Source organism: Branchiostoma floridae, chromosome 16 (assembly GCF_000003815.2).
Source record: "Branchiostoma floridae strain S238N-H82 chromosome 16, Bfl_VNyyK, whole genome shotgun sequence".
Taxonomy (NCBI): Eukaryota; Metazoa; Chordata; class Leptocardii; order Amphioxiformes; family Branchiostomatidae; genus Branchiostoma; species Branchiostoma floridae.
Genome location: NC_049994.1, coordinates 4,926,015 through 4,952,476, shown reverse-complemented (window position 1 = coordinate 4,952,476; position 26,462 = coordinate 4,926,015). Strand labels below are relative to the sequence as shown.

The window sequence follows — 26,462 nt, the reverse complement described above, 5'->3', positions numbered from 1 at the left end:
GATGTTACAGGCTAGAAGTAAACCTCTAATTTTCCAGTGCATCTATTTTCAGCTATGTTCTTAACAAAGTAGAAGAGATACAAAAGAAATACAAAATGTACCTGACAGTCCTGGCTACACTTTCTCCTCTGTTGGCTTGCAGATTTTCTTGTAGACTTCTTTAGTTTGTTGTTGTTGTATATGTAACAGTCAAGTTTCACCTTTAGCAGTAAGGTTAATTTACTCTTCCTGATTGTGTGTATTAACTTATGAAACATTATAAAAATCATATATTGTAAGGAATCAGTGTTATATTACTTGAAAGTGATCTCATGTATTCTCTTGTTTCTTGTTTGGTTACTGTAACTATATATAATATATAACACCCCTAATTAATTCTTTAAGCCATACCCACCTCTAGTCAAAAACATTGATTATTGGAGTAATATTTTGTATGGCTTCAGACGTTTGCTTGTGCTCCCAACCTTTCATAGTGGTGCTCCTAACTTTTTGCTGGCGCTCCTAAGTTTTAGGAGTTAGGAGCGCCATGCTCCTAGGTCAAAAAGTTAGTCTGGAGCCCTGACTCAAAACCACCGTGAACATTTCTTTCATAATGATTTTTGGCTACAGTCTATGGCGCTACCGCGAACTTAAAACCACTGCAAAAACTCAATTTTCCCGCTTACATGAAATGAAATCCCCACGAACTTAAATACATTTACAGTACACGAAACACTTGAAGGCTTTATTATTGCCTTTAAGGCTGACAAGGTGCTTAAAGGGCATTTATCTCAAGTTCCCGACAAGGTCAAGTTCCCTGGAGTTTGAAGCCGACAGATTTTTGGTCTGGAGGATGAGACAATATTGTGGGAGTAGCCTTGAGTTAGACCTGAAAACATGGTTAGTTTTGTCTGGGGACCTGCCCAGTTCAAAGTCAAAGTGATATCATTGGAGAAGTTGCAAATTATCACGGGCACCAGTTTCCGTTTAATTGCACTAATGGGAAAAATGTGTCCGTAGTTTTTTTTTTTTAGGAATACCATCTTCAAATTTTCGTTGTGATTTTATTTTTGTGGCTTTCGCTGTGTTCAAGAAGTTATTACACCAAGAATATGCATTTCTAATGTATTGCTACTGTACTTCAGAATTATGAACGTATATCAACCGTGAACACAGCGAACTCCCCCTTTTCCATTATACCGCAAATTCCCGTGATAATAACTGAATCTATAGTACTCAGTTTAAGCCAGCTTATACTTTCAGATCAGCGGCCTTTTTTATGATTTATTTTAACACCAAGTCTTGATAGCATTTGTCAGTTTGGAAGGCAAACATTGTACAGTTATACTTGTGTTAAGTAGTTCAGATAAGGAGATTATATCCATGACCTCTTGGCTAGTTCTTACATTCCAAAGTTTATACCACATGTGTACGGGCGGGGTGTTTTGTTGTATGACATTTCCAAATCTTTTTATCATCAAGATAGTAAAAAGTCATCGCAAACATTGAGATGATTGGAAGTAAAGTTGCTTCTTTGGGAATTAATTTAGGTCAAGTCTCTGACATTTTCAAATCTTTTTATCCTCAAGGTAGTAAAAAGTCAACTCAAACGATTGGAAATAAAGTTGTTTCTTTGGGATTAACTTGGCTAGAGTTAACAAGAAATCCTTGTACAACAACTCAAAGCTACCCAAGTTCTACATGTTAGAGAATTGTTGACTTCATGTCCAGTATTAGAATAGAGCACCAACAGAAACCATACTGTGGATTTAAGCTGTATGTTGTTATGTTTGGCTGTTGCTATGCGAAACTATCAAGATACCATCAGTTGATCTGGTATTCTAGTAATGCCAAGCAGTCTATATCATTAAAGGGTTCAGGAGAAGGGTCACAGTTGGCAAGAACTTTGATGTTGAACTGATATCTATAAATAGTTAGAAAATAGGAAGAAACTTTAGACTTTTCATAGGGATGTCCCTGTAGCGCAACTGGTAGCAGCCTCATAGTTGACCTCCTGGTTCTAATTAGTTTGTAACTGGGAGATCCTGGTTCAGGTCTGGGTTGGGCACATCTTGGTCTGGGCCGCACCTGTCTTAAGAAAGGAATGAAAAATGGAAGTCCTGCGTTCGACGAGGTGTCTCGAGCATGATAAAGGGAAAAGGGTAGCAACCCATTCCTGTAAAAATGTACAGGAAGAAAACCTTCTGGCCTATTTACCACTAGGCTCCACAACTTAGCACAAACAAACTGAAACTTTGAAATGGGACATTCTTTCGTCTTTGAAAGGTATGCTAGTCAAGATTGTGTTTCAAAGATGACACCAACTCTAACAGTACCCATGTTTGGTGCAGAGGCGTTTGAAAACGTGCTCCCTAACTGTCATCATTACCAAAGATGGGGATTTAGAGAAGTATGTTAACTCTGTACCCAGCTAATGGATAGTTTACAAACAAGGCAGGGTCTTCTCTGGTGTCTGTACAAATGTTTAGCAGGGATCGTGCAAACGTTATTGTTTACGGGGTGGGGCAGTGTTGTTGACCGTGTGTGGGTACAATGTCAATTTTGTCTGTAACCATGACCATGGCATTATACATGTATAGGGTGTGGGTGGCCCCTTGGCTTTGGGGTATATCCTCTCATCATTCCAAAAGTACCAGAAGATCCAAAAGCTCTGCCTTACGACATCCGATTGAAAAGTTGCACTGTAAAATACTGTAAAAAGAAAAAGGTAGATACTGTAAATGTTGAAATTTTCCCTTTGGTTTATGTTGGCAGTTTTCAAGGTCATTCACCTTTATGAAACGGCTTGTTCTGTCTTCTGCCCCTCCCCCTTGTTTCAAGTTCACTGCAAATTTAAAAAACAATTGCAAATACTCCATTTTTTCCTTTCCTGTGAAATCAAATCCACACAGACTTAGAAAAAGCATTTGACAACCGTTACTAAGCCAGTACTTACTGATTCAGAATTCTCCTGTATCCTTTAAGCATTTGACAAGTTGACAAGTTTTATTTCAGAGATGCATGCCATTTCTGCTGTAAATTGCCTGAATTGCGCCAACATTTACATAGATCTACAGTACTCTCTACCGCCCACCCAACCCTCTTCATGAATGCATCCTCATTATAAGATTTAAGGATAACTCTTGAATAACAGTTTACACAATCCCAATATTATGTTGTATAGTGGACACCTGGGAGGTTCGCACACACATACAGGAATGAGAGGTGACAGATCAATGCCATTGCCAAACTTAAATAATGGCGAATACTGTATTTTCTCCTTACCACGAAATCCAATCCACATACACTTAGAAAAAGCATTTGACAAGTTTTATTTCAAAATTTACGGCATTGCAGCTGTAAATTGGCGCTGCATTGCGCTGACATTTACATACATTTACAGTACTCTATCGCCCACCCAACCCTTAACATGAAAGCATCCTCATTATGAGATTTAAGGATAACTCTTGAATAACAGTTTACACAATCCCAATAGTATGTTGAATAGTGGACACCTGGGAGGTTCGCACACACATACAGGAATGAGAGGTGACAGATCAATGCCATTGCCAGCTGACTCAGCCCACGTTGTGAAGGTGACACCCTGTTTACACCCCTACACAATGCTTCCCACTGCCCCCTCCACCTGTAGGGATTAACTCAAGAAGGCACAAGAATGTGAGGGGGAGTCCTGGTTTGCGATGATTTTTACCTCCATGAGTAAAGGTGGACTCTCACTGCACTTGGGGCACCAGTGCGGCACTGCAGGGTTTGTTCACTGCCGCACTGTTTTGTTAATTTTTGCAATTTAGATAATTTAGATATTGCGTAATACCTAAAAGTATGACTCAAAAGACAACAAAATACACAAAGCGGAAGAAAATTTGTTCTCTATCTCTGAAATTAGCTGAGTCAACTACGAACCCCGCAGTGACGCAGTATTGTAATTTAGGGGGTTCAGGTCAAAAATTGTCTTTTGTTCTAGGATATTGATGTTTATGTCGTATGATAGAGCCATTTCTGACAATCAAAATGGTTTTTGTTTCATATTTCTATGATGTTTGGTTGAGGAGTTACAAGAATTTCATTTCTTATATTAGAAATCAGGGATTTGGATGTGTGTGCATCAGGGTTGTAGCCAGCACCTGTCCTTCAGTCCTTTGAAGGAATTTTGCAGCTGGGGACTGAAAAAAGTTTTCCCCATTCCGTCCCCTGTGACAGACAAAAATTGATATGTAAAGATATAAAAAAAACTGAAACCCATGTGTTCTTCTTCACCAAAACAGATGCCATTGAACAGCTTAGTCTACAAGCAAAATTTGCACCTCAAAATGCAGGAAAAAGTGTTTCAGAGGGTCTTGATTTAAAAATTTTCTGGGTACCAGACCCCCTAGATATGACGCGCAACGTCACGCCATGCCTTCTGTGCTCGATAGGATTCCCATTCAAAATCAAGGGGACTGAAAATGATTTCAGGCTGGCTACAACCCTGGTGTGCATGCTCATGTGTGTGTGTGCACATGTGTTTGTTTCTGGATTTTGTTAGCAGATGTTTGTTTTTAACATAACACAAAAAGGTCTGTATGAATTGTAATGATATTATGATCAAGGTCTTGGGAAAACAAAGGTCAAGGTCAATTTTAGGTACCCTGACGGCTTTTCTTGGTATTGTATCAAAACTTTCTATATTTTTGCTATCTTTTGTCCAGAACATGCTGTGTTCGTGATTTTTCAGTGGCAGATAGCCTACCACAATTTTTGTGTGTTGACATTCCTTATTACCTTTGCCACAAAGTTATGTTTTCTTTGTGCAACATGGCAGAAATGTTATACTTGTAATGAAAGCTGATTTCAAACTTTAAATACTTCATGAGGTATGAAGTCTTGGAACTCTTGTTTAGGTACAACTGTAGTACAATGAGCCCCATAGAACTGTATCACATAGGAATGCGGATTCAAAATCTGGATTTATGATTATCTTTACTGATAATGGTTTGCTGTCCTTCTGGAATGTATGGATGTTTATGTAGTATTGAATGATAGCTTGACCTACTTCAAGCATGTGCAAACTAGGGCTTTGTTGTAAGCTACCAAAGTAGGTTATGGTGCATTGTGTATATTGTTCCTGACAAATGTTTGACTTTGAGAATCCATTTCTTTTATCTAAACATGTTTACTAGGCCCCGTTCATGATACAAAAAATGAAACGGTTCTATCGGTTAGGCCTGGAAATCCGACAGCAAACGACAGGAAACGGTTTGCATTTTGCGTTCACGATGCAAACTTGCAAACCGTTTCAGTTCCTGGCAAGGTAATGCGACCTCTGACCCCTGAGGTTGTTGTGATCTTGCCCAAACTTGGTCTTTGATCGAAATTGAATTCTTACTGAATTCGAAGCTGGGTTCTGTTATGACCTTGGAAATGCCTCTGAAAACATTGTGGTCCCGATGTATGCCATGCTATGACATTTCCACTGGATCTCCTGACACATTCCCCTTACGATATCAGGAATGCTAGCTCCTCAGTCGACCAAGAGGCGGCCCGATTATAGAAACGAATTGTACGATTGAAAACGCGGCCGAAACACCCGAATGACAGGTTAGAAATTGTACTTTTGCCCCGTGGCGCCACCAAATATGAACGCACATGCCCGGATGTAAAACGGATCGCGCCGCTTTTGTGTTCATGATACAAATTCGCAATTCCGGATAAGGAAGAAACCGTTTCAATACTACCTCGCGAGGAGGTTCCGAACAAACCGTTTCCTATCACTTCAGATCCATTTCGGACCGTCCATGATGACAAAACTTATCCGTTTCAGCTGGCCTAACCGATAGTAACCGATAGAACCGTTTCATTTTTTGTATCATGAACGGGGCCTTAGTGATGACTCATTATTTGTAAGCTTACTAGTATATGTCATCCCCCTATGTAATTAACTATGGTTAACTGTCTCTTCAATTTAGTTATTATACATAACAATACCAGCATGTTCATTATGTATGGTATAAAATTACACTTTGTTACTTTTAGATAAAGGAATAAATGTAAAAGGTGATGGAAACAGATTGGAATGTTAGTCTGTGATAAACATGTTCTTGCCATCAATCTTATATTCTCTACATAATAATGTTCATATGTGTATTTCATTTAGTATCCAAGCAATTCTTGTAGCTTCATTATCATTACAAGTGAAGTCATATATTTGCCTGTCTCTTAATTATCCAAGAAAGATATTATGCTGAATTTTGTTGCTTTGTTATTGTACAGTAATTATGTTTCTGAAGAAAACGTATTGTTACGACTTGTATTGTTATTTTCAGCACCAGTCTCCCTCTAATTGTATTTTATCACCTTATTAGAGCAGTACAAATCACAGGTGTTACATCCCTTGTTCAGAAGGAATTGTGAAGGAGGTGTGTGTGCTTGAGGTCTGCCTTCTTTTGATTAGGGACCAATACTGTAATTATTGTTGTAATTTTTACAGTGATTTTATGTTCACGGTTTCCAATTATGGTAGATTGATATACATATGTATGACTGAAGCGCTAAAATGAACTTAAAACGACTGCAAGATGACTACCGGTATCCTAGAAGTAAAATCACTGCAAGTTAAGTTGAAGGCATTTACATTTGATTTTCCTTGTTGAAGAGAGATTAGACTCTAGACTATTGCAGATAAACAGGTGCCTGTGCAAAGGCCTTACCTGAATTCTAGGTATATCTAAATTCCATTTAAATACTTAAACGCATACATGGCTTTCTCAACTTTTTGAAGTTGTGATATTCAGATGTGGCTTGGCCCCTTCCACCTCGAGATTTTGTGAATAAAGACTAAAAAAGTTAAAAGTTGCCACATCACATGTAATTTGAAGGATTTTTTGGTCAGTTTTGAGTAGGATATCATTATTTTTGTGATAGCAAATTACTAATATGCCAGTTAAAAATTAGCATAGTGGTCTTCATTTTAGCGGGGTAGTCACAAAGTATAGCGTAGTAGTCCGTTACACTATATTCACCCAGCTAGAAACCTATATGTACGTGAAACTAATTATACCAGTCTGGGTATCTTATTTATATTCCAGTCACTCTCAGTTTAATCCATGTGTCTGCATGAGGGGTTGAAGATAATGGGGTATAAATCATCTCAAATTACCAGGATTTCACAAAACAAAGTTACACTCAGCTTCAATTATCACACTAACAGTCATTGCCTTTGCCAAAAGGTTACGTTTTTTATAGCATCTGTATGTTGATGGATTGTATTGAGATTCTGTACTTATGATATGTCGGTGAGTAGGAGTGGGTACAGAAAATCAGGTACAGGTACGGTTCAGGTCTTGTTATTTTCTTGGACCTGCAAGCTCCCAAATATTTGAACGCCTGTCGCTATAATATGTTCATTTTCTAATCAGTCCAACATACAGTTCAACATCCGTCCACTGATCTTTCCCAGGTTCGTTTTTTCTGGGCCGGTATGACAAGGTCATTTCCTATTGAAGATATGGCTAGATATTAGATTCCCTATCGGCTTTCCTTGGTACTGCAGCAGTTTTGATATGATAGTTGTGAAGATCTGCTATGATGATTTTGTTTTTTTGCAACTTGTCTGAAAATTTTAGTGTCCATCATGCTTGAGAACCGGATGTTTTTTGGCTGCATATCTTGTTTGTTTCATCCCCTGTCAGGTACTGTAAATGCCTTTAGGTTTACGTGGATTCAATTTAGCGTTAGGGGGAAAGTGGAGTGTTCACGGTGGTTTTAAGTTTAGGGTATAAGTGCCATACACTGTAGTCACATACTGTAATGGAAAAATTTTCGCGGTGGTTTTAATGCTGTGAGACTGCCTCGCGAAAACTGCAAACATAAAACCACCGCAAACATTTCTAAATTAACAGTATTTGATGATTCGGTACTTTGTCTAATTGATACCCTAAGCTTGTAGTGCTGCTCAGGTGTTGCTCCAGGCTGTACTTATGTGTCACACGTCACCAGAGCCGGGCGTTTGATGTGGGGAATAATTACAAGGTGCCCCGCTGTGGTAGCGAGACAAGCAAGACACGATTTTTTCACGAAGAATGTTTGGAAGAAACCTGGTATTTGTCTCTTAATATGTTGCCAGTACTTCCGTTGTTTTACCTCTGAACTAAAAATGCTGTAAAGGTTTTGATCTTCTTTTTACTGCAAAATGAAGCCATCGCAAACTTGAATTGTTTTTCCTTTGTAGTGAATTTGTACTGTAAATTGTTTTGGGTGATTTTGTTTCAATGTGTTTGAAGTTCCCAGTTGAAATTAGTCTGTATTGTCAAGGAAGTTGAACCCACAACCTCGTTGGTATTGCAGTACTCGGTAGTCATATGATATAAGGGAGGCATAGCCACTGTGTCATGAATTGACGGTGTCATGAATTGACAGTGTTACGCCATGGATTTATGCTCCATGGTGTCATGAATTGGCAGTGTCATCAATTCACAGAAATATAAAGCCGCCATGAAAGTTTCATGATGTTACAGTACCAATACTGTAAATGCCTTCAATTTTGTGAAGATTTGATTTTGTGGAAGTGAAAAAATGGAGTGTTAACAGTGTTTTTTTATTTAACAGCTGAAGTAAGGCTTGAAGACGACAGAACAAGCATTTTCATGGTGGTTTTAAGTTTGCTGCTTTGCAGTGAAAAAGCTCCTGTGAAAACTCCACGAACATTTAAATTACTACAGAAATTTCAGTTTTTATAGTACCGTAATTCTTGGAACATTTCTATCATTCATGCTCTCTAGAGTTTCTGATTTGTCCTTGAAAACACTTGATGCTCAGCCATCAAACAAGGCTAACCTAATCGTGCCCAGAGTTTTACTGTTACCAACTTGAAGTCTTCCCATTCCACAAACACAGTGGTAACATTGCTCGAGTCAATGACTTGACCTCTCTTCAAGGATGGGGAGCCCGAAAATTGAATGCCCGACACGGGTCAATAAGCCAATTAGAATGCCCTGTGATATAGTCAAAGCTACCCTTCACCCGCTGGCTAATTCCTGCACGGCAGCAAGGTTTCTCCAAGGTTGGCAATCAGGCAGTTATTATTCAAATCTTCCCCTGCCTTCAGAAGAGGGTAGAGGTCAACAGAATGATGTTGCTTCTTCATATAGAGTCTAGTTATGATGTATAACGTATTAACTGTTGGTGCAGAGTAATAGAACTTTCAACATGCTGTTGCAACTTAATTGCGACTGTTGGTTGAAAGTTAATCACTATATATTCCTGGAGAGAAATATTACGTCAGGTTATTCAGTGAAGCTCCTTGGTTGAGTTTTTTAGAAGTTAGAACAATACCTTTTTTGATACTGCATAATATTTTGATACTTATACTTATCACAAAGTAAGGTACAGTACATAGTATAATGACTCTGTACATTAACATGTAAATCAAAAGGAAAAAAAAAGATTCTGAAATTGGTGTGGACATTTACATGTAGATCTAGTTGGCTGTTTGTTTTCTTAGTATTTAATGGTTCATTAACCACAAAATCCATTGGTCACAGCAGCCATGTGGAAATCTGACATCCCATGCAGATAACTTGACTTGTTTATAGAAGTAGAAAGGAAGTATGAAGATACCAGTACTGTATTTTCATTTTTGATTATTTCATTGTGCAAGGCATATAGCTAGCCAAGCACTGATATCACCACCATCACAGCCAAACCACATGAGCTTTGTACTCAGATATAGCAATTTAGCAATTAGCCTATGGTAGCAATGTTTTTGACTTTTTCCAACTTACAAATTTTACTATCTTTGAAAGGTTTTAGAATGTTTAGAACAAAATGGGGTATATTATAAGTAAGAAATAGCTTTTTCCAAGTCCGGAACTGGTTCTCTACATGGACCTAAAGGCTTTTACAACTCCAGTTCCAGGTTTTAGGTATGCAGCCTTATTTTTAATGGGTATGAAATATTGTTCATTTTCCCCATAATTTTCACATCCTGATTCCAACTGGGATGATTTCTGGGAAATGAATTGATGGTTTATTCATGAACAGGGAAGACGATAAGGTGATAACTGGATTAACACATTTGTTTATCACACTTTGTTGTAAACAGTGGATTTTGTAAGGATTGTGTGAAATTTATCTACGAATTACAAACGATAATCCCAGCTTGTGTTGTTTGTTGAAATTTGAATAAAAGTGATCGTGACATTGTTAAAGGACAGGTGTGTAAATGTCTGTGCAATTCTTGTTTTCTTTGCAGTCTTCCTAATACTATAAAGTATAATAGGTTGATGAAATTTAGACTGGTAATACGATAAGCAACATAACAGCTACTCAAGAAACTCGATAGAACTTGGAAATTGCTAGCCTGACTAAATCTCGCTTATAGCAGCCCGCCCAACATCCGCTGGCCACCTCTGCAGGGAGTGGCCAGTTACGGCCCTGGACAGCAGAATTTGTATTACACAGACTAGGAAATGGTCAACTTTACAGATTTTTGGACCGTTTCCAAAATCTTTTCAGTTCTTCTAGTAACTGTTACCTTTGGCTTGCGCCGTCTTCCTAATAATATTAATAATCCAAACAATATTTCACTTCCATTTCCTGTGGGTTTTTCTTCACTAAAATTTACACTGTTTATTGAAGTTTTATACTTCCTGGAGGAAGATGTTTTGTGCATACATTGTGATGGAACAGCTGAGTGACAACATCCTGCATGTTTCCTGATATACCACAAGATAAACTGTTTATTTTGGGGGAAGGAAAGTGCTGAGGGAGGGTGCATGATACTGGAAGTGTTGAAATTTTCACAGTGGTTTAATGTTCGCTAATTTTCGTGGTAACCTCTCCACCGCAAACTGAAAACCAAACAATGTAACAAAAATGCTTATCTTTAGCCCACTTACACTCTTGTTTCAACTGCAAAGTACAGTATAGACTATTCAGAACACTCTATTTTCTCCATCTCAATATTAAATTACTGTGAACTTCTAATAAATACAGTACTTTATCTCCAAACAGATGTTATGGTGGAAGATTGTAACATTTTTCTGACTGCCAAGCCACACTGACAGAATATTGCAGCTGTATCTATAAGAAGAAAATGAAATGATCTTGTTTCCTTTCCCATTCTGTTTTTTGAAATGTCTTGAATTCTAAATTCTTTCAAATTTTGTCATGTCCTGTCTATGATACACAGGATTACAGGGAAATGAATTTCATTTTCTTAGTTGCCATTTTAGACAATTGTTGAGAAAAAGCAGCTGGGAAAGGGGGAAACCCAAAAGCAATTCCTAACAATATGGCTGGAACACTTCCCGGTACGACAACCTCAGATCCACACAACATGAAAAGCCGAGCATCCCCAGTGTCTCCAACCAGAAACGCTATCAGGAAAACCTTTTAGGGAAAATTGAAACATTTGAAAAGTCAGGAAACGCTGTCAGCATAATTGACAGACCTTGTGCCCTCCGGAAGTCAAGAATGTACATTAGAGAAGGAAACCCTGTTGGAGGTACTGTAAATGCATTTAAGTTTGCAGGGATTCAATTTCGCGTTAGCGGGGAAAAAGGACTTTTCGCGGTGGTATTAAGATCGCGGTAGCACCATGCACTGTAGTCTCTTACTGCCACGGAAAAATGTTCCCGTTGGTTTTAAGTTCACAGTGAATCAGCCCCTGCAAAACCCGTGAACATTAGACCACCGCGAAAGTTTCTGCATTTACAGTATTGACTTTGCCGTCAGAAGGTTCTTGTGGCAGGTCAGCTGCTGGGGTTGCTGTGTTTTTGACCTTGACAGTTTTCAGGCTGTGTTACTGTTAGAAAAGACATTTGGAGAGGGATGCTGAATGTCAGTCTGTGTAACACAAACTCCGCTGTCCAGGGCTGTATTGTAAATGCATTTAAGTTCGCGGGGATTTAATTTCGCGGTAGCGGGAAAATGGACTTTTCGTGGTGGTTTTAATATCGCGGTAGCACCATGTACTGTAGTCTCTTACTGTTATGGAAAAATATTCGCGGTGGTTTTAAATTCGCAGTGAAGCGGCCGCCGCGAAAACCGCGAACATTAATCCACCGCGAACATTTCTGCATTTACAGTAACTGGCCCCTTCTTGGGGGCCGGCGGATGTTTGGCGGGCTGCTATAAGCGAGATTTGATCAGGCTAGCTGAATATGTCTGACTGATACGATGAAAATATGGCCCATTTATTTTTAGAACACGGTAAATGCATTTTTTAGTTGCCGTTATTTGGTTTCGTGGTAAGTAGAAAATGTGTGTTCGCAGTGGTTTTAAGCTTGCAATAGTGTTATAGTAATGGAAGCACTGTGGATTTTAAGTTCTCTGAGAAATGACCACCACAAAAACCCATATAGTGTAAAACCACTGTGAAAATTTTAAAAATTACAACACTCGTGTTGTACTTTTTATGTTTCAGTCTATACCGTGATATATTAACAGTTTTGAGTTAAGTGTATGTAGTTAACATACATGTTTGTATAAAACCTAAACGTTCTATACAATACAAAAAATGTAAAACATTTCTCATTAGTTGGATTTTTATTCCATACATTCTTCATATACTTTCAGCAACAAAATGATATTTCTATTATTTCTCAACAGTTTTCTAAAAATTGCTCCTTTGCCATTGATGTATTTTCAAATTATACTCCATCTTTCTCACTTACTTACTAAGTTACATTACAGCATACATTACATTGGTAAACTGAATAACTGCATTTATTTTGATCTGCATAGCTGTACTATGATATGTCAGAAGGTGTACGCTTTCAGTCCCCAGGGAGGGACATCTGTAACACTGGAGCAGACTAATTATGTTTTGGTTGAAAATGTTTAAAATTTCTGGGCTCTGTAGGCAGCTGTTAAATGTCAGCATGTTATTTTGTTTAAAGGCAACTTTGGAGCTAGCATTCCAATATGGTGAACGGGTCATATGTGCATTTGAAGAAATTACTCCAGGGCTCGTAATACCACCTGCATATTCAGGTTAGTGCAGGTAAAATTGGAGCTGTGCAGGTATTTCTGGTGTCTACCTGCACCTAACCTGCACTGGTCCATGTACTAGTTTTTATATATAAATGCCCTATGATGTAGGTGTATATGGATTGTTTTTAGCTGCACTCACTGTTACCACCTATAAAGTATAAAAGAAAAATAGCAATGGTTCCTGACCAATTTTAGTTTGATCCATAGTTTTTTTAATTCAAAGTGGTGCAGGTAAAGTTTGTTTGGTGCAGGTAATTTTGAATGTTACCTGCACCAGTATTTCAATCCCTGTACTCAATTTTGACAGTAGCATTTTGTCCCTTTTTAATGAAAATGGAGGTATGGTTTTCTGTGTGTTCATTTGTCCCAGTGTTTTCATATTGTTGAGTGACAGGATGTGAGACAGAAGTATGGTGTAACTGGATTTTGGCAGAATTGGAAGGTTGACTTGGGCCAGGTCCTGGTCCTTTATTGACAAAAATACACAATAGTGTGTATAATTGAAATTCACAAAGCTTAAAATAATAATCGATACTCGATTTCAAGTCCATTCTGCCTCTTTTGCAGAAAGTACTAACTGTGGTTGCCAAATATGAAATATCTGTTTATTTAAACCGTTTTGCAATACTTGTATGTGCTGTATTTGGTGGGAAAGCTGAAACGACTGTCCCCAAACCTGGGTAAAATGCTCTGTTCTCCACTGAATGTGTCATTATTACTTTACTGTTAAGGTGTGGTTGCTAAAATATGAAATATCTGTTGATTTGAACCATTTTGCAATACTTGCATGACATTGTGCTGTATTTGGTGGGTAAACTGAAACAACTGTACCCAAAACTGGGTAAAATGCTCCGTTCTCCACTGAACGTGTCACTGTTACTTTCCTGTTAAGGTGTGGTTGCTAAAATATGAAATATCTGTTTATTTAAACCGTTTTGCAATACTTGTATGTGCTGTATTTGGTGGGTAAGCTGAAACGACTGTCCCCAAAACTGGGTAAAATGCTCTGTTCTCCACTGAATGTGTCATTATTACTTTACTGTTAAGGTGTGGTTGCTAAAATATGAAATATCTGTTGATTTGAACCATTTTGCAATACTTGCATGACATTGTGCTGTATTTGGTGGGTAAACTGAAACAACTGTCCCCATAACTGGGTAAAATGCTCAGTTCTCCACTGAACGTGTCACTGTTACTTTCCTGTTAAGGTGTGGTTGCTAAAATATGAAATATCTGTTGATCTGAACCATTTTGCACTACTTGCATGACATTGTGCTGTATTTGGTGGGTAATTATAAGCTGAAACGACTGTCCCCAAAACTGGGTAAAATGCTCCGTTCTCCCCGAACGTGTCATTATTACTTTCCTGTAAAGGTGTTTATAGCTGCTTTCAATTTCATCTGGATAACGGTCCTCGGGATAATTTGTAGCGCCGAAATGTGACGCCGGGGAGCCATGAAACGTGGTATCATCCACGCAGCTTGTGCCAAAGCGGTTTCATCGTCGTGACGGCGGTCATCGCCATGGCGATCAAAGCTTTAAGGACTGGCGTTAGTATCCAGGAAAGATGGATTATCGTAAGAATAATGGTTGATCATTATTCCAGCTCCATATGTTACCCCTGTCTGTTGCCATGGAGACACAAAAGTTCCATTACTGCTTGCCAATTGATGCAGTGTGAAATGGGCACAGAGGACCCCTAGGTACATGAGGGATTGCATGATGATGCCCTGGTCATGACACCTTAGGCCCCTGGCCATAATTCAATATGGCACCTTTGGGTTAGTTAGCGCTTTCTTTCACGTTTTGTGCTTATTGTTGCCATGGGAACATACTATGGCCTTGAAATTGATTTCTAGCATTTATTGTAAGAGGCTGTTACATTATAAGGTAGAACACTAGCTAGAGAGAAGTTCAGATGGAAAAAAGATAATGTTGTGCTGTGTTACTGCAAATCTTAAAACTTTCACGGTGGTTTTATTATTTCATTTTGCATTTTTTGCTTTGACCTCTCTATATCACAAAAATGTTTCCCTTGTATCACTATTAGTAGTATACAGAACCTCCTTTCCCTTCCCACCACAAAATAAAACCATTGCAAAAATAAAACGAAGTTACAGTATCTTGAAGCAAGCTTCAATAAAATGAAGTTACAGTATCCTGAAGCAAGCTTGCTGATCTTGATTGTTGAATTTCTACTCAGAAAAGTCTACCACAATCTGGTCAACCAGAGACTGGAGTTATTTTCCTCATGATATGTGTCTAGAATTAGTATTAGTAAGCCACATCATTATACCAACTATCAACCTGAGGCCTGTTTATATCAACAGATGGCCTATCTTTGTCAGGTACTGTAAATGCAGAAATGTTCGCGGAGGATTAATGTTTGCGGTTTTCGCGGTGACCACTTCACCGCGAATTTAAAACCACCGCGAACATTTTTCTATTATGATATTAGATTGCAGTCTATGGTGTTACCGCAAACTTAAATCCACCGCGAAAAGTCCTTTTTCCCGCTACCGCGAAATTAAATCCCCGCTAACTTAAATACATTTACAGTATCTAATGCTCTCAAATGGGCATTTTAGGTAATGGGTAGCCTGGTATCCAGTCATATTATAGCTCCCAAGTCTCTTCTGTCCTCTCCGCAAATACTTTTTACTAAATTTGCGAAGAGGACAGAAGAGACTCGGGAGTTATAATACGACTCAATGCCACTATCTTCGGCTCTTGTCGTCTCGCGAGACGGTCGACAGACGGATACCATTACCAGGCTAGGTAATGGGCAGTTTTTGCTACCACAGTGAGACTTGTGTGACAATAAAGGCCATCTACATGTAAGACCCTGTTTACAGTTTTTTTTTATTATCAGACATAAAATTTTTCGTTATTGTCACTGGTAATATCGAGACAGCTTTTTACACTATGTGGAAAGGAATTCTATGGTCAAACGAAGACTTCTTTGCCCAATATTAACCAGCTTTTTACACTATGTAAAAAGGAATTTTATGGCCGTACGAAGTCTTCTTTGCCCAATATTGTGGAGAGGGAGTTGTTTTCTGGAGCTGCGCAGAAAGTGCCCGGTGCCTACCCTTAGCCTGTTTCTTTTAGATAATTTTTTTCCCTGGGCAAATTTCGATCACAAAGGTCTATATTTCTGCAAGAGTGACTGAAGCATGTATATTTTTAAAATCTTGCCAAAAATTGTGATCTTTGGCATGCTTTGACCTATGAGTGACCTTCATATTCGAGACTGGCACATGGACTGATCCATTAGGGGAGGGGGTGCAATCCTGACATCATGACAATCATCTGGCTGTAGCTCGTTAAAATGCCGGAGATGAACTCGGGCTTTTTGAACCAAAACAAACCTAACAAATCCAGCTTTGCAGTGGGGGTAAAGACTTGAGGTTTGAAATGTAGGTAAATGTGTTTTTAAGTGATTGTTTGACATGGCTTAACCATGTAGGGAATGGGCAATTCGATTTAGCAGCCCCTCCCCTTGTGAAAGTCGCCTACTGTATAAGATAACAGCTCTATAGTAATTGTACGACACTTCAGCGGGAGTCCCCGATAGCTTCAGAGTGCATGTAGCCAAGCCAGGCTATCGGGACCACGGTATCAGGAGGTTGCAGTTCAGGTTGATTAGCATACAGCACGGACGTCATTCGCGCAAAGATGGCGGAAGGGCTGAAATGAGGCATAAGGATACGGCGCAGAAGAAATCATTTTCACAGTCACATTTGTTTGAATCAAATCGTAACGTTGGAGCAATTTCCTACCACAATTGGGCTCAATGCAGTGACATACCAGCAATTGTGAATGAAAGCCAGTCAAATTGAACTAAAATGTCAGTCTACAGATGCCCCTGATCTCGGTGACCTCACAGGGAGCCGCCATTTCCTCATGCTTTGAAAACCCCTGTACAAATGTCACAGACTAAGCTAGAAATCCCAACCCTGCCAGAGAAAGGTCAACTACACGTGACCTCAATTCCTGTATTCTGGATATCAGAAATGCCTGGAGGTCAGCTTTGTGCATGAATATAAATGTGGATGAAATGTTGCCAAGCTGGCAATGTGTCATTTTTCCTTATTCTGCAGTTAACTGGTGATTTAGATTCGAAGATTAGTTTGACCATTGGTGACATTGAACGTTTGGTCTGATAATGTACATTCATGAAGTTGGTGGGGTCTCAATTTTGAAGCATTTGCTTCGTGTTCAAGCAAGTTCAAGTTGCAAAGAAACCATACATGTACGTTAGAAGAGTTGTGAGTTTTTTAGCAAAAGTTTGCAGCAAAAACAGTGATCATTGAACGGAATATTTCAAAATTTACATAATACAAGTTTCTTGGCTTACGATGACATTCAACATAACAATATGATATACTAGATCTGGTTACCGTATTTGATATCTCAATATCAATGATAATACATTTCCATCAATCAATGAAATGCTTTTCCATATAAGGTGGTGTCGAAATATTTTTCCCTTAGAGAGGCTTACTAGATAGTCAGCAAGGAGGTGTTAAGTTTTCCTTAACCTGATTAAAATCGAGGAAGCAAGTAATTGAGTTAGATATCTGCTAATAGAGTATTTCATGTGCATCGAATCTCCTAATGGGATTTCTTAATTATGTTATATATATAACTATAATTGGAATATTCATACCAATGTGGAATGATATTCCATAATTGGTAATTTTCTGTCAGTATGAACTTTTCCCAAGCTTTTCAAATATCTTTTTCAAGTTTGCCCCCTTCCTATCCAATATGTCTATTGCTTTAGGGTATTGATAATAGTACTGTATATGCCTTTAACTTTGCAGAAATTTATTTTCCCAGTAGGAAATTAAGTCTGGTTTTAAGTCCGCTGTTGCGGTTGAAACAAAGTACATGTAGTAGGGGGCAGAAGACAAGATGCTTTTTCTCGTAACTTAAACTTTAAAGAGGTTACTGCGAAAAATGCGAGCACGAGACCATAGTGAAAATTTCAGGAATTACAGTATTCATTCACACTCATAGATGTTTTACTATGCATTTTTGCTCTTTGCTGTGACTTTCAAAGCTCCTTTAAAGTTGGCATGATGACGGAGCAGTGAATTACAGACTGGGGAAAACCACATTGTAATGGTGCAAGGTCAATCGATACCTTGAGGTTAATTTCCTTTGACTCTCGTTTTCCTATACCGCATGTCCGATGCTCAGTGGCATACTTCAAACCGGCTGGTGCAATATTGATGAGGTTGTTTCTGTGAAGTTTTTGCGGTTGTTCGATGACGATGACATCAGTCAATCCCGACAGTACTCTCAAGGGACTTAGGTTTCCTTTCTCAGAAGGAGATCAATCTTCCTTGGGATTTAAGGATGTTGGGCCTTCCAATTTTCTTCTGACTTGACCTTGAGTCTTGGCAGAGTTTGTCAACAACTAGAATCAGTCATGAGTAGGGGTGGGTACCGGTACCAGGGCTCGAAATACTGGGTGCATGTGCACCCAGGTGCACCCAAAATTGGAGCTGTGCACCCAATTATTTTCTGTGGGTGCACCCAAATATTTTCTTAGGTTTATGTATGTAAAGATACCAAAGTATACAAGTATACATCATATTCTTGACATCTGAGTGTTAGAAAGATAATAAGAATGTCTGTCATGGTACTTGTTTAAGAATTTGATAGCTAATGTAACTTTAGTATTATTATTAGGTTTGAATATTACTTACATGTAAATTTAAGTGGTGCACCCAAAACTTTTTTGGTGCACCCAATTTTTTAAGCTGGGTGCACCAGTGCACCTAATCCCAAAAATGAATTTCGAGCCCTGGGTACAAAATGGTTGTTTTTTTCTTGTTGGACTGGTCCATACAAAACGGACCTGAAAGAATTTTGGACCGATTAGAAAATGAACGGGTCGTATCGGCAAAGGGTCACGTGTTTTGGGGCTGACTGACCCAATGAAATAGTAAGAGCGTTGTAGGCGATAGTTGATAGTCATTTTAGTCCAACCTGGCATTAGATTTTTAAATGTTCCATCAGACAGTTGATGTCCCATTGAACATTCAATGTAATTATGTTCCATTGAACATTCAATGTTCCATTGAAAATTTAATGTTCCATTGAACATTTAAAGATTTAATCTTAAAATGCCAATAGAAGTTGGGTACTTCATCAAACAGATTCCTTTGTACTAATTGTAGCGAATGTTGTAACGAATACAAGGACTACCTTGGCCTAAAGACCACACGACCATTGATGTACAGTCAAACCTGTGCAACTGACCACCTCTGCATAAGGACCACATGTCCTATGTGACTAAGGCCCAATCTATACACAGTTTTGCCGATATCTGTGGAAATGTCAGGAGGGATCTGGAACGTTGGCCGCGGGACACCCGTGGCGCTTGCAGTCATAAACAGCTATATATCCTAATGAGCCCGCGTTATATGCTAATGAGCCCTCCCAAGGTCGGGACACGTCTACACGCGTGCGGAAGCTGTCGGGGACCCCTGCTAAGCTATCGTACGAATGGTCCAGACCTTTCGGGAGTAATTTTGCCGATATCTTTATGGAGATATTGCAGTTCCATCTAGACGCTGAAAAAAAGCTGTCGGCGAGTTGAGTTGTAGGCTCACCGATATCGGGAAAAACGGTGTCTAGATCATGCCTAAGCTTGTCTATAGTGGCCGCCCATCCATATACATGTGACCCGATTTTATTGAGTAGTCTTTTTGGGCAGTTTTGAATATACATGGTATATTGTGAGTGCTGATGATTCTGTTACCCTAACCCACAGAATTTTGTGTGTTACACATTTCTATCAGTGAACTTTACCAGCTGAATTTCTTCCAATTACAACATAATACAACAGTGGTTTTGTCTTTACATTATATCTGGGCACTATGCCTGGTATACATATCCTGTGTATGTATGGTCGGATATAAACAATGCTTGCTAATTGGTTCCCAGTTGTATAGCTATCATGTGCGAAGAATTCCATATTGATATTTGTGTAACAATTTTGCACAAGGATTGAGTTACCATTGTCCAATTAGCTATATAGAGAACTGGATGGTTTTTGCATTAAGGTGCAAAATACAAGATAGCAAGATGATGTTGAAGTCAATTTTATATTAATTTTCTTTGTATATGTATCATGCTGCTGTCATGAACCCAGTTTTATTGTATATTAGATGTTTAAGGAGTACACTTGGCAGTTATGATATTGTTTTTTGACAGCAGATGTTTTGTTTACACCTGGCTAGCTATGTTTGTTGTAATATGTATGTAATACTTTACTGTCAACCATCTTTTGCCATTTGATATTCATTCCTAATTTCATTAGCTTTAAAAGCAAATAATGAACTAATGAGGTAGAAACACTGAAAGTGTCAAATTTTATTGCGGATGCTTACATGTGTGTTATCATAACACAACAATTCATGATTCAATGATTCAAAGCCACATTATTATGACCCTTGTGGACAATTCCTTAGTGGGTCATGTTTGTACTTGAAGGTCAGAGGTCACTGGCCTTTGACCTTGCAGAACATCTGAACTCTTGCAAATTTCCCATCGGAATTCTGAAAGCTCCAAATATTCCAGGAATTCCTACCCTTATCAACATAAGCAAACAACCCCCCATAAAAGGGAAAACATTTCCAAACAATGAAAATATCATAACATATTCACCTTCGCGTATACAGAAGTTTCTGGTATTTGGAAAAGGCAGTCTGTCAGCAGAGCCTTTGTTTACAAACACTGCTATCTGTCACTCCTGAAGAAAACAGTTTGTCCTGTCTACATGTTATGTTAAAGTCTCTGTCTGTTATGCCACAGCCTGAGATCCTGCTATGAAGAGGTCGCCGTGCCAGAGTTGACAGACAGTCATGCCCCAGTAGCAGACGGAATGTAGTATTCGGTAAGTACTCAAACTTCCCTCGTCTACAACCTTTGTGTGTGTACGTGTATTAACGTTCTGTCTGCTGCTTTCAGAAACATTGTTGTGGCTATATCTTTTAAAGCCTTGACTTAAATCAAGGCATTATTCAGGCTTTTGTGACACTTTAGATAATGTGAAACCTGTGCATGTGTGTGTGTATAGGTGTAAGTTCTGTCTGCTGATTTCAAAAACACTGTTGTGAATATACCTTCTAAAGCCAAGACTTAAATCAAAGCATTATTTGGGATTTTGAGAGACCTTAGATAATGTGAAACCTGTACTGATGTGTGTGTAGGTGTAAGTTCTGTCTGCTGATTTCAGAAGCACTGTTGTTGGTACATCTTTTAAAGCCAAGACTTAAATCATGGCTTTATTCGGGATTTTGAGAGACCTTAGATAATGTGAAACCTGTACTTATATGTGTGTATAACTATAGGTGTAAGTTCTGTTTGGTGCCTTCAGAAAAACTGTTTTGGGCACATCTTTTAAAGCCTTGACTTAAAATTTAAATCAAGGCATTATTTGGCTTTTGAGAGACCTTAGATAATTTGAAACCTGTATTGATGCGTGTAAGTTCTGTCTGCTGATTTCAGAAACACTGTTGTGGGTACATCTTTTAAAGCCTAGACTTAAATCAAGGCTTTATTTGTGCCTTTGAGAGACCTTAGAATAGTTAGATAAGGTGAAACCTCAACAGATATGTATGTATGTGTAAGTTCTCTCTGCTGCTTCCAGAAACACTGTTGTGGGTACATCTTTTAAAGCCTAGACTTAAATCAAGGCTTTATTTGTGCCTTTGAGAGACCTTAGAATAGTTAGATAAGGTGAAACCTGTACGGATATGTATGTAGGTGTAAGTTCTGTCTGCTGCTTCCAGAAACACTGTTGTGGGTACATCTTTTAAAGCCTAGACTTAAATCAAAGCATTATTTCGGCTTTTGAGAGACCTTAGATAAGGTACGGATTCTTCCCATATATTACATGGTAGCAGGTGGGAGTGAAACAGGTATTACGATCGCCAAGCAATCTAAGTGCACTTTCAAAGATTGTACAATAAGTACCGTAGTTTGAAACTCTGCCAAGCATATGGAACGCAAGAAGTTGTTAGAATTGATCAATAGTTAGGACATATATGCTGAAGTAACATTTTACAGTTAACTGCTTTGAGGAATAGTTCTGCATGGACTGATGATGGAGAGTGCTGGGATGATGAATTCATCCCCATGACGAAGACAGAATGATGCCATATGAGGAATACCTAATAAGCTTCCATACTCGCGTTTAGGGGTGTTTCTTGTTGGACCGGTCCAAGAAAAAAACAGACCTAAAGAAATCAGTGGATCGGATCTTGGACCGATTAGAAATTGAACAGATTATACCGGCAGGCGTTCACACGTTTTTGGGCTTACTGGTCCAAGAAAATTACAAGAGCAAAGTAACGGAGAGTTGATAGTACATGGTCGACGTTAGTGTTGATTACATCAAGATAGGATTTTAAAACATCAGTGGAAGTCATTTAACAGAATCCCTAGAAGCAAAATGGACCATTGTTTTGTGTATTGCCCATTCACAAGTTCTCACAGACAATCAGGTCCAGGTTCAGGTCCGGACCTGGACCTGATCTTCTGGACCTGGACCGGACCTGGACCGGAATTTTCTGTACCAGCACCCACCCCTACTCGTGTTCCACATATAGCTTGTCCTGTAGTCCTGCTATTCCATATTTTATCACTCTCGGAATTAATGCTGTGTTTCTGGAAGACGGCTGAAGGAGTATCTATCAATTATGCATACATTTTTACGTTAGGAGTAATCTCGTGTACAGTCAGAGTATATATACCTCTTCATCCACACTACTGTCAGCTTGCCAAGTTGCTCCTAAATTGCATTGCTTGAGCCTGTTATATTGGCCCCCCTTGCTGTCCTATGTCCTCTATACTTAGTTTAATTGCATTACAGTTGAGTAATGCTTTTTGTCTTGCTATGATAACAGTATTTTAAAGCAATATAGATTTGTCACAAATTCCTTGGGTCTTGACACCAGCGTGTTAAAAGTTATAAGACTTTCATATTATCTTTTTGAAGCAAGTAATACTAATAAAACCAGAGTAGCTATCAATTCTAGTAATGCCAGGAGCTCCAAGCTTGCCAATGAAGAAGCTTGTAGTGAATCTATTTACAAACTTGCCTCCCTTGAGTTTGTATCAAACTTTCAAAGGCTGTTGAACTACATATGCATATTGTACGCATTATATGCAATGTGGATATGTAGATGGAAATGTATTGTGCATGTTATAGTGTGAAGATATATCATAAAATATTTCTTGATGAATATTGTACTTTTTTAGCAAAATGGGGGAATTTTATAAGTTGTTACTGTTGAATACAGGTGCTTATCATTGTCATGTGAAGAAATCCACAATGCAGACAAGACTGTCAACTAGAAAGGCAATTTTGTTTCTTAAAAAAATGCAATCTAGTAGTATGTGCGAGTGAAATAAAAGTATTGGGGCTATGAATTGGGTTATCTGATAGCCAGTCTGGGTAGCCAGGCCAGGTAGCCAGGCCAGGTGCACAGCTGGGCCTTTTCCACGAACCCGTTCCGCTAGGAGGAAGAAAGAAAAAGAATGCACCACCTCGGGAAAACATAAATAATTCAAAATGTATATAAAATCTTCATATTCCCTAATATGTATCTTTGTCAGATTCCATCTGTATTTATAAACTGTAGTGATGCTCTACTGATAACAGGATACGCATCAGTTCTGAGTATGTCACATGCTCCAACGTTGTATGAGGGCACATGTACATGCATACACGTAGGCTTATTATTTGCAGTCTAGATCAAAGTCTTGACAAATGACCTGCAATCTTTCACACGTTGCCTTCCCTGCGTCATGTGAGCACGTCACTGGAACATAAGCGTTAACGTTCGTTTATGTGTATGTGTTATGTATACATTTATGTAAGGTTGATATCTTGTAGCTTTCATATAGGTGTGTCCAAATAGAGATCGTATGCAATGGGGATTACTCTGATGCAGTAGGCAAAATCTACATGGCATTTTTAATAGGTTTGGATACAGAGCTACTGTATAATATTATGCATGTACTGTATGCACACCATGATTTGGATACAGGGTTCGAATGACTTAGTTGCCCAGTTGTGCTGTGCAACCATATTTTGTTTGGTGTAACTTAGTTTTGATATCTCAGTTAGTGCATTACGCTGCCCAGTTATGGAGACAGCGAGTGTCATGAAAATACTGTAAATGCAGAAATTTTTCGCTTTGGTTTTATGTTTACGGTTTTGGCATTGCAAAATCACAGCAAGCTTAAAACCACCGCGAATATTTTTCCATGGTAGTAAGAGGCTACAGTGCATGGTGCTACCAGGAACTTAAAGCCACCACAAACCACTACTGCAAAGTTAAATCCCCGGGAAATTAAATGCATTTACAGTAGCCTACATGAACTACTTTGTGGAGCAAAGATAAAAACAAACAAAACAAACGTTGCACGCACGATCATGGCCTCTCCTTTCACTTTTCCTCTGTGATTTTGTTGAATTTGGCCCTTTTTGCTGGTTTACAGCCTTCTAATGTCGGCTTTCCGATCTGGAGTCCAGGCTTTTAGCTAGGGTTTTATAATAGGGAGTCCAAACTTATTGGTGAGTCGCGGTAAGTGACTATACATAGGGGGGTCCGGGGGCATCCACCTTCCATGGTGCAGAGTTTTTGATGATTTTAAGTTAAAACAGTGCATTCTAAGGTATCCAAAGAGGCAAAAATACTGTTACACATGTCACAGTAGAAGACTGTGACCACAGATGACCTGGTAGCATCCCTGGTCAATCAGAATTCCATGCTTGTCAGAGGATTTTCTCCCCAGTATAGGGCGTCCAGGGGCATCAAATTTCTTGTTATTCTAAGAAAAGTGTGTCCAGATGACGCGTTGACGCATGCCTGGCTAAAAGCCTGCTGGAGTCTCACAAATTTCTAAGTTTCTTGCCTCCTTGTGTATTTCTTCCCAAGTCCACGTACAGTGTAGTAATAGAGGTTCCAGTGGGAGGAAGAGTGCACACACTCTCATCACCTGTTGCACAGATAGGTGATGACAAAGTACCCGTCCACGGCTGCATGCTTTATTGCTTCCCTCTAGTACGGCATACTCAGCCGCTCCGAGGATTGAACTTCCCATAAAGACTAAAAGTAATAAAGGGATTGCCATCAATTATAAGAGGCTCGGGAGACGGGTGCGATAGTCAACCACCTGTAGCGCCGACAAATGTCAGGTGTTTTCTCGTGATGAGACGGATCCTTATCTGGGAACCAATCAACTGCAGGCGCTTACCGCTGTCTGTTGTCTGTAGCTGCGGGGGATGGTTAGATGGGGGAGGGGGGCGTGGTATAACTCAGGCTGCAACTTTTATTGGACACATCCCAAAGTTAGATCTTTAACTTCGCCAAAAAGTCAGGGTTGGACAGGTTTTCTGAAATTAACATGATCGTATCGGGCAAGGGAATAATAGATTTACTTCCCCGAACAAACCTTTCACTTGCCTAAGATTTAGATGTCACTTTTGTAAGCCTTTTCATGGAATTCTTATTATTGCCTCTATTTTTTTTATGTTGACCATTGTTTGATGTCATGACTCTAAAAAATGAAAAGTATATCAAAATCGAAAAAAATCTTAGGGTAGGTCATGCATTTACTAGTTACCGATCAGCATTTTCACTTGCCTTGGACAATAGGGCTAGTGTGGACTTTTCCAACCCTGAAGGTTATGTTTTCGTATGTCTGTCTGCAAATAGCATTACTCGAGAAGCTGTGAATGGATCTTAAAGATATTGGGTATGCTGGTACGTGCCACCAAAGTGAACGAATAGATCATCTTCAGGCCCCCAAGCGGCTCCCCATAGTACTGCTAATGGACCTCTGGTTTGTATATCTTTGTTCTAACTGTTGTTTTCATTCCTTTAAATAGCAAAATCACAAGGTTGGAAAACAAGGCAGACTGGTTAAAACTGGGGCTTTGGCTTATGAAATTACTTACATGTACGAGTATTGAATGCTGCTACGTGCTCATTTCTATTTGAGATGCAAAAGTTGGTCTAATGTGTCTGCATACCAAAGTATGATTTGCAACGTGCAATTTACTGTTTGATATAATCTCTTGGATACTTGTGACACCCTGCAACCTAAAAACTTGTTGATAGGAAAAACACAAAAACACATAAGGCCTAAGCTGGACATGTATTTGATTGAGTCTTGATTGAACCAGATTTGTAAAGTACAAAATGTAATATCAGATATGTACATGATGAATATGTACATGATTGCGAAAGCAAGCAAGTTTTGACACAAGATAACCCTGTAGCCTTGATGTATTTTGATACCTTCTCCGAATTCGAATTAGCTTCATTTCAGATTCCTTTTATATGTACAAAAGCATGAAATGATTGGAATCTATGCTCTAGTTGTGTTCAGTGGTGCACATGGCTGGAAGTAAAGGGTTCCTGGTGTACAGGTCTGTGAGTGATAGGCTGTGAATA

The 26,462-nt window shown here is 39.0% G+C and overlaps 1 protein-coding gene across 5 annotated transcripts in view; it reads left to right on the top strand.

Annotated features, from left to right (window-relative positions):
- The window catches only part of LOC118403719 (protein TANC2-like), a 136,200-nt gene that overhangs the window by 2,720 nt on the left and 107,018 nt on the right, over positions 1–26,462 (top strand). For all 5 annotated transcript variants that reach the window (XM_035802499.1, XM_035802497.1, XM_035802496.1 and 2 more), the window contains one exon: positions 20,806–20,887. The gene's annotated coding sequence lies outside the window, so the exon portion shown is untranslated. Of the gene's footprint in view, positions 1–20,805; positions 20,888–26,462 lie in introns of those variants that run through there.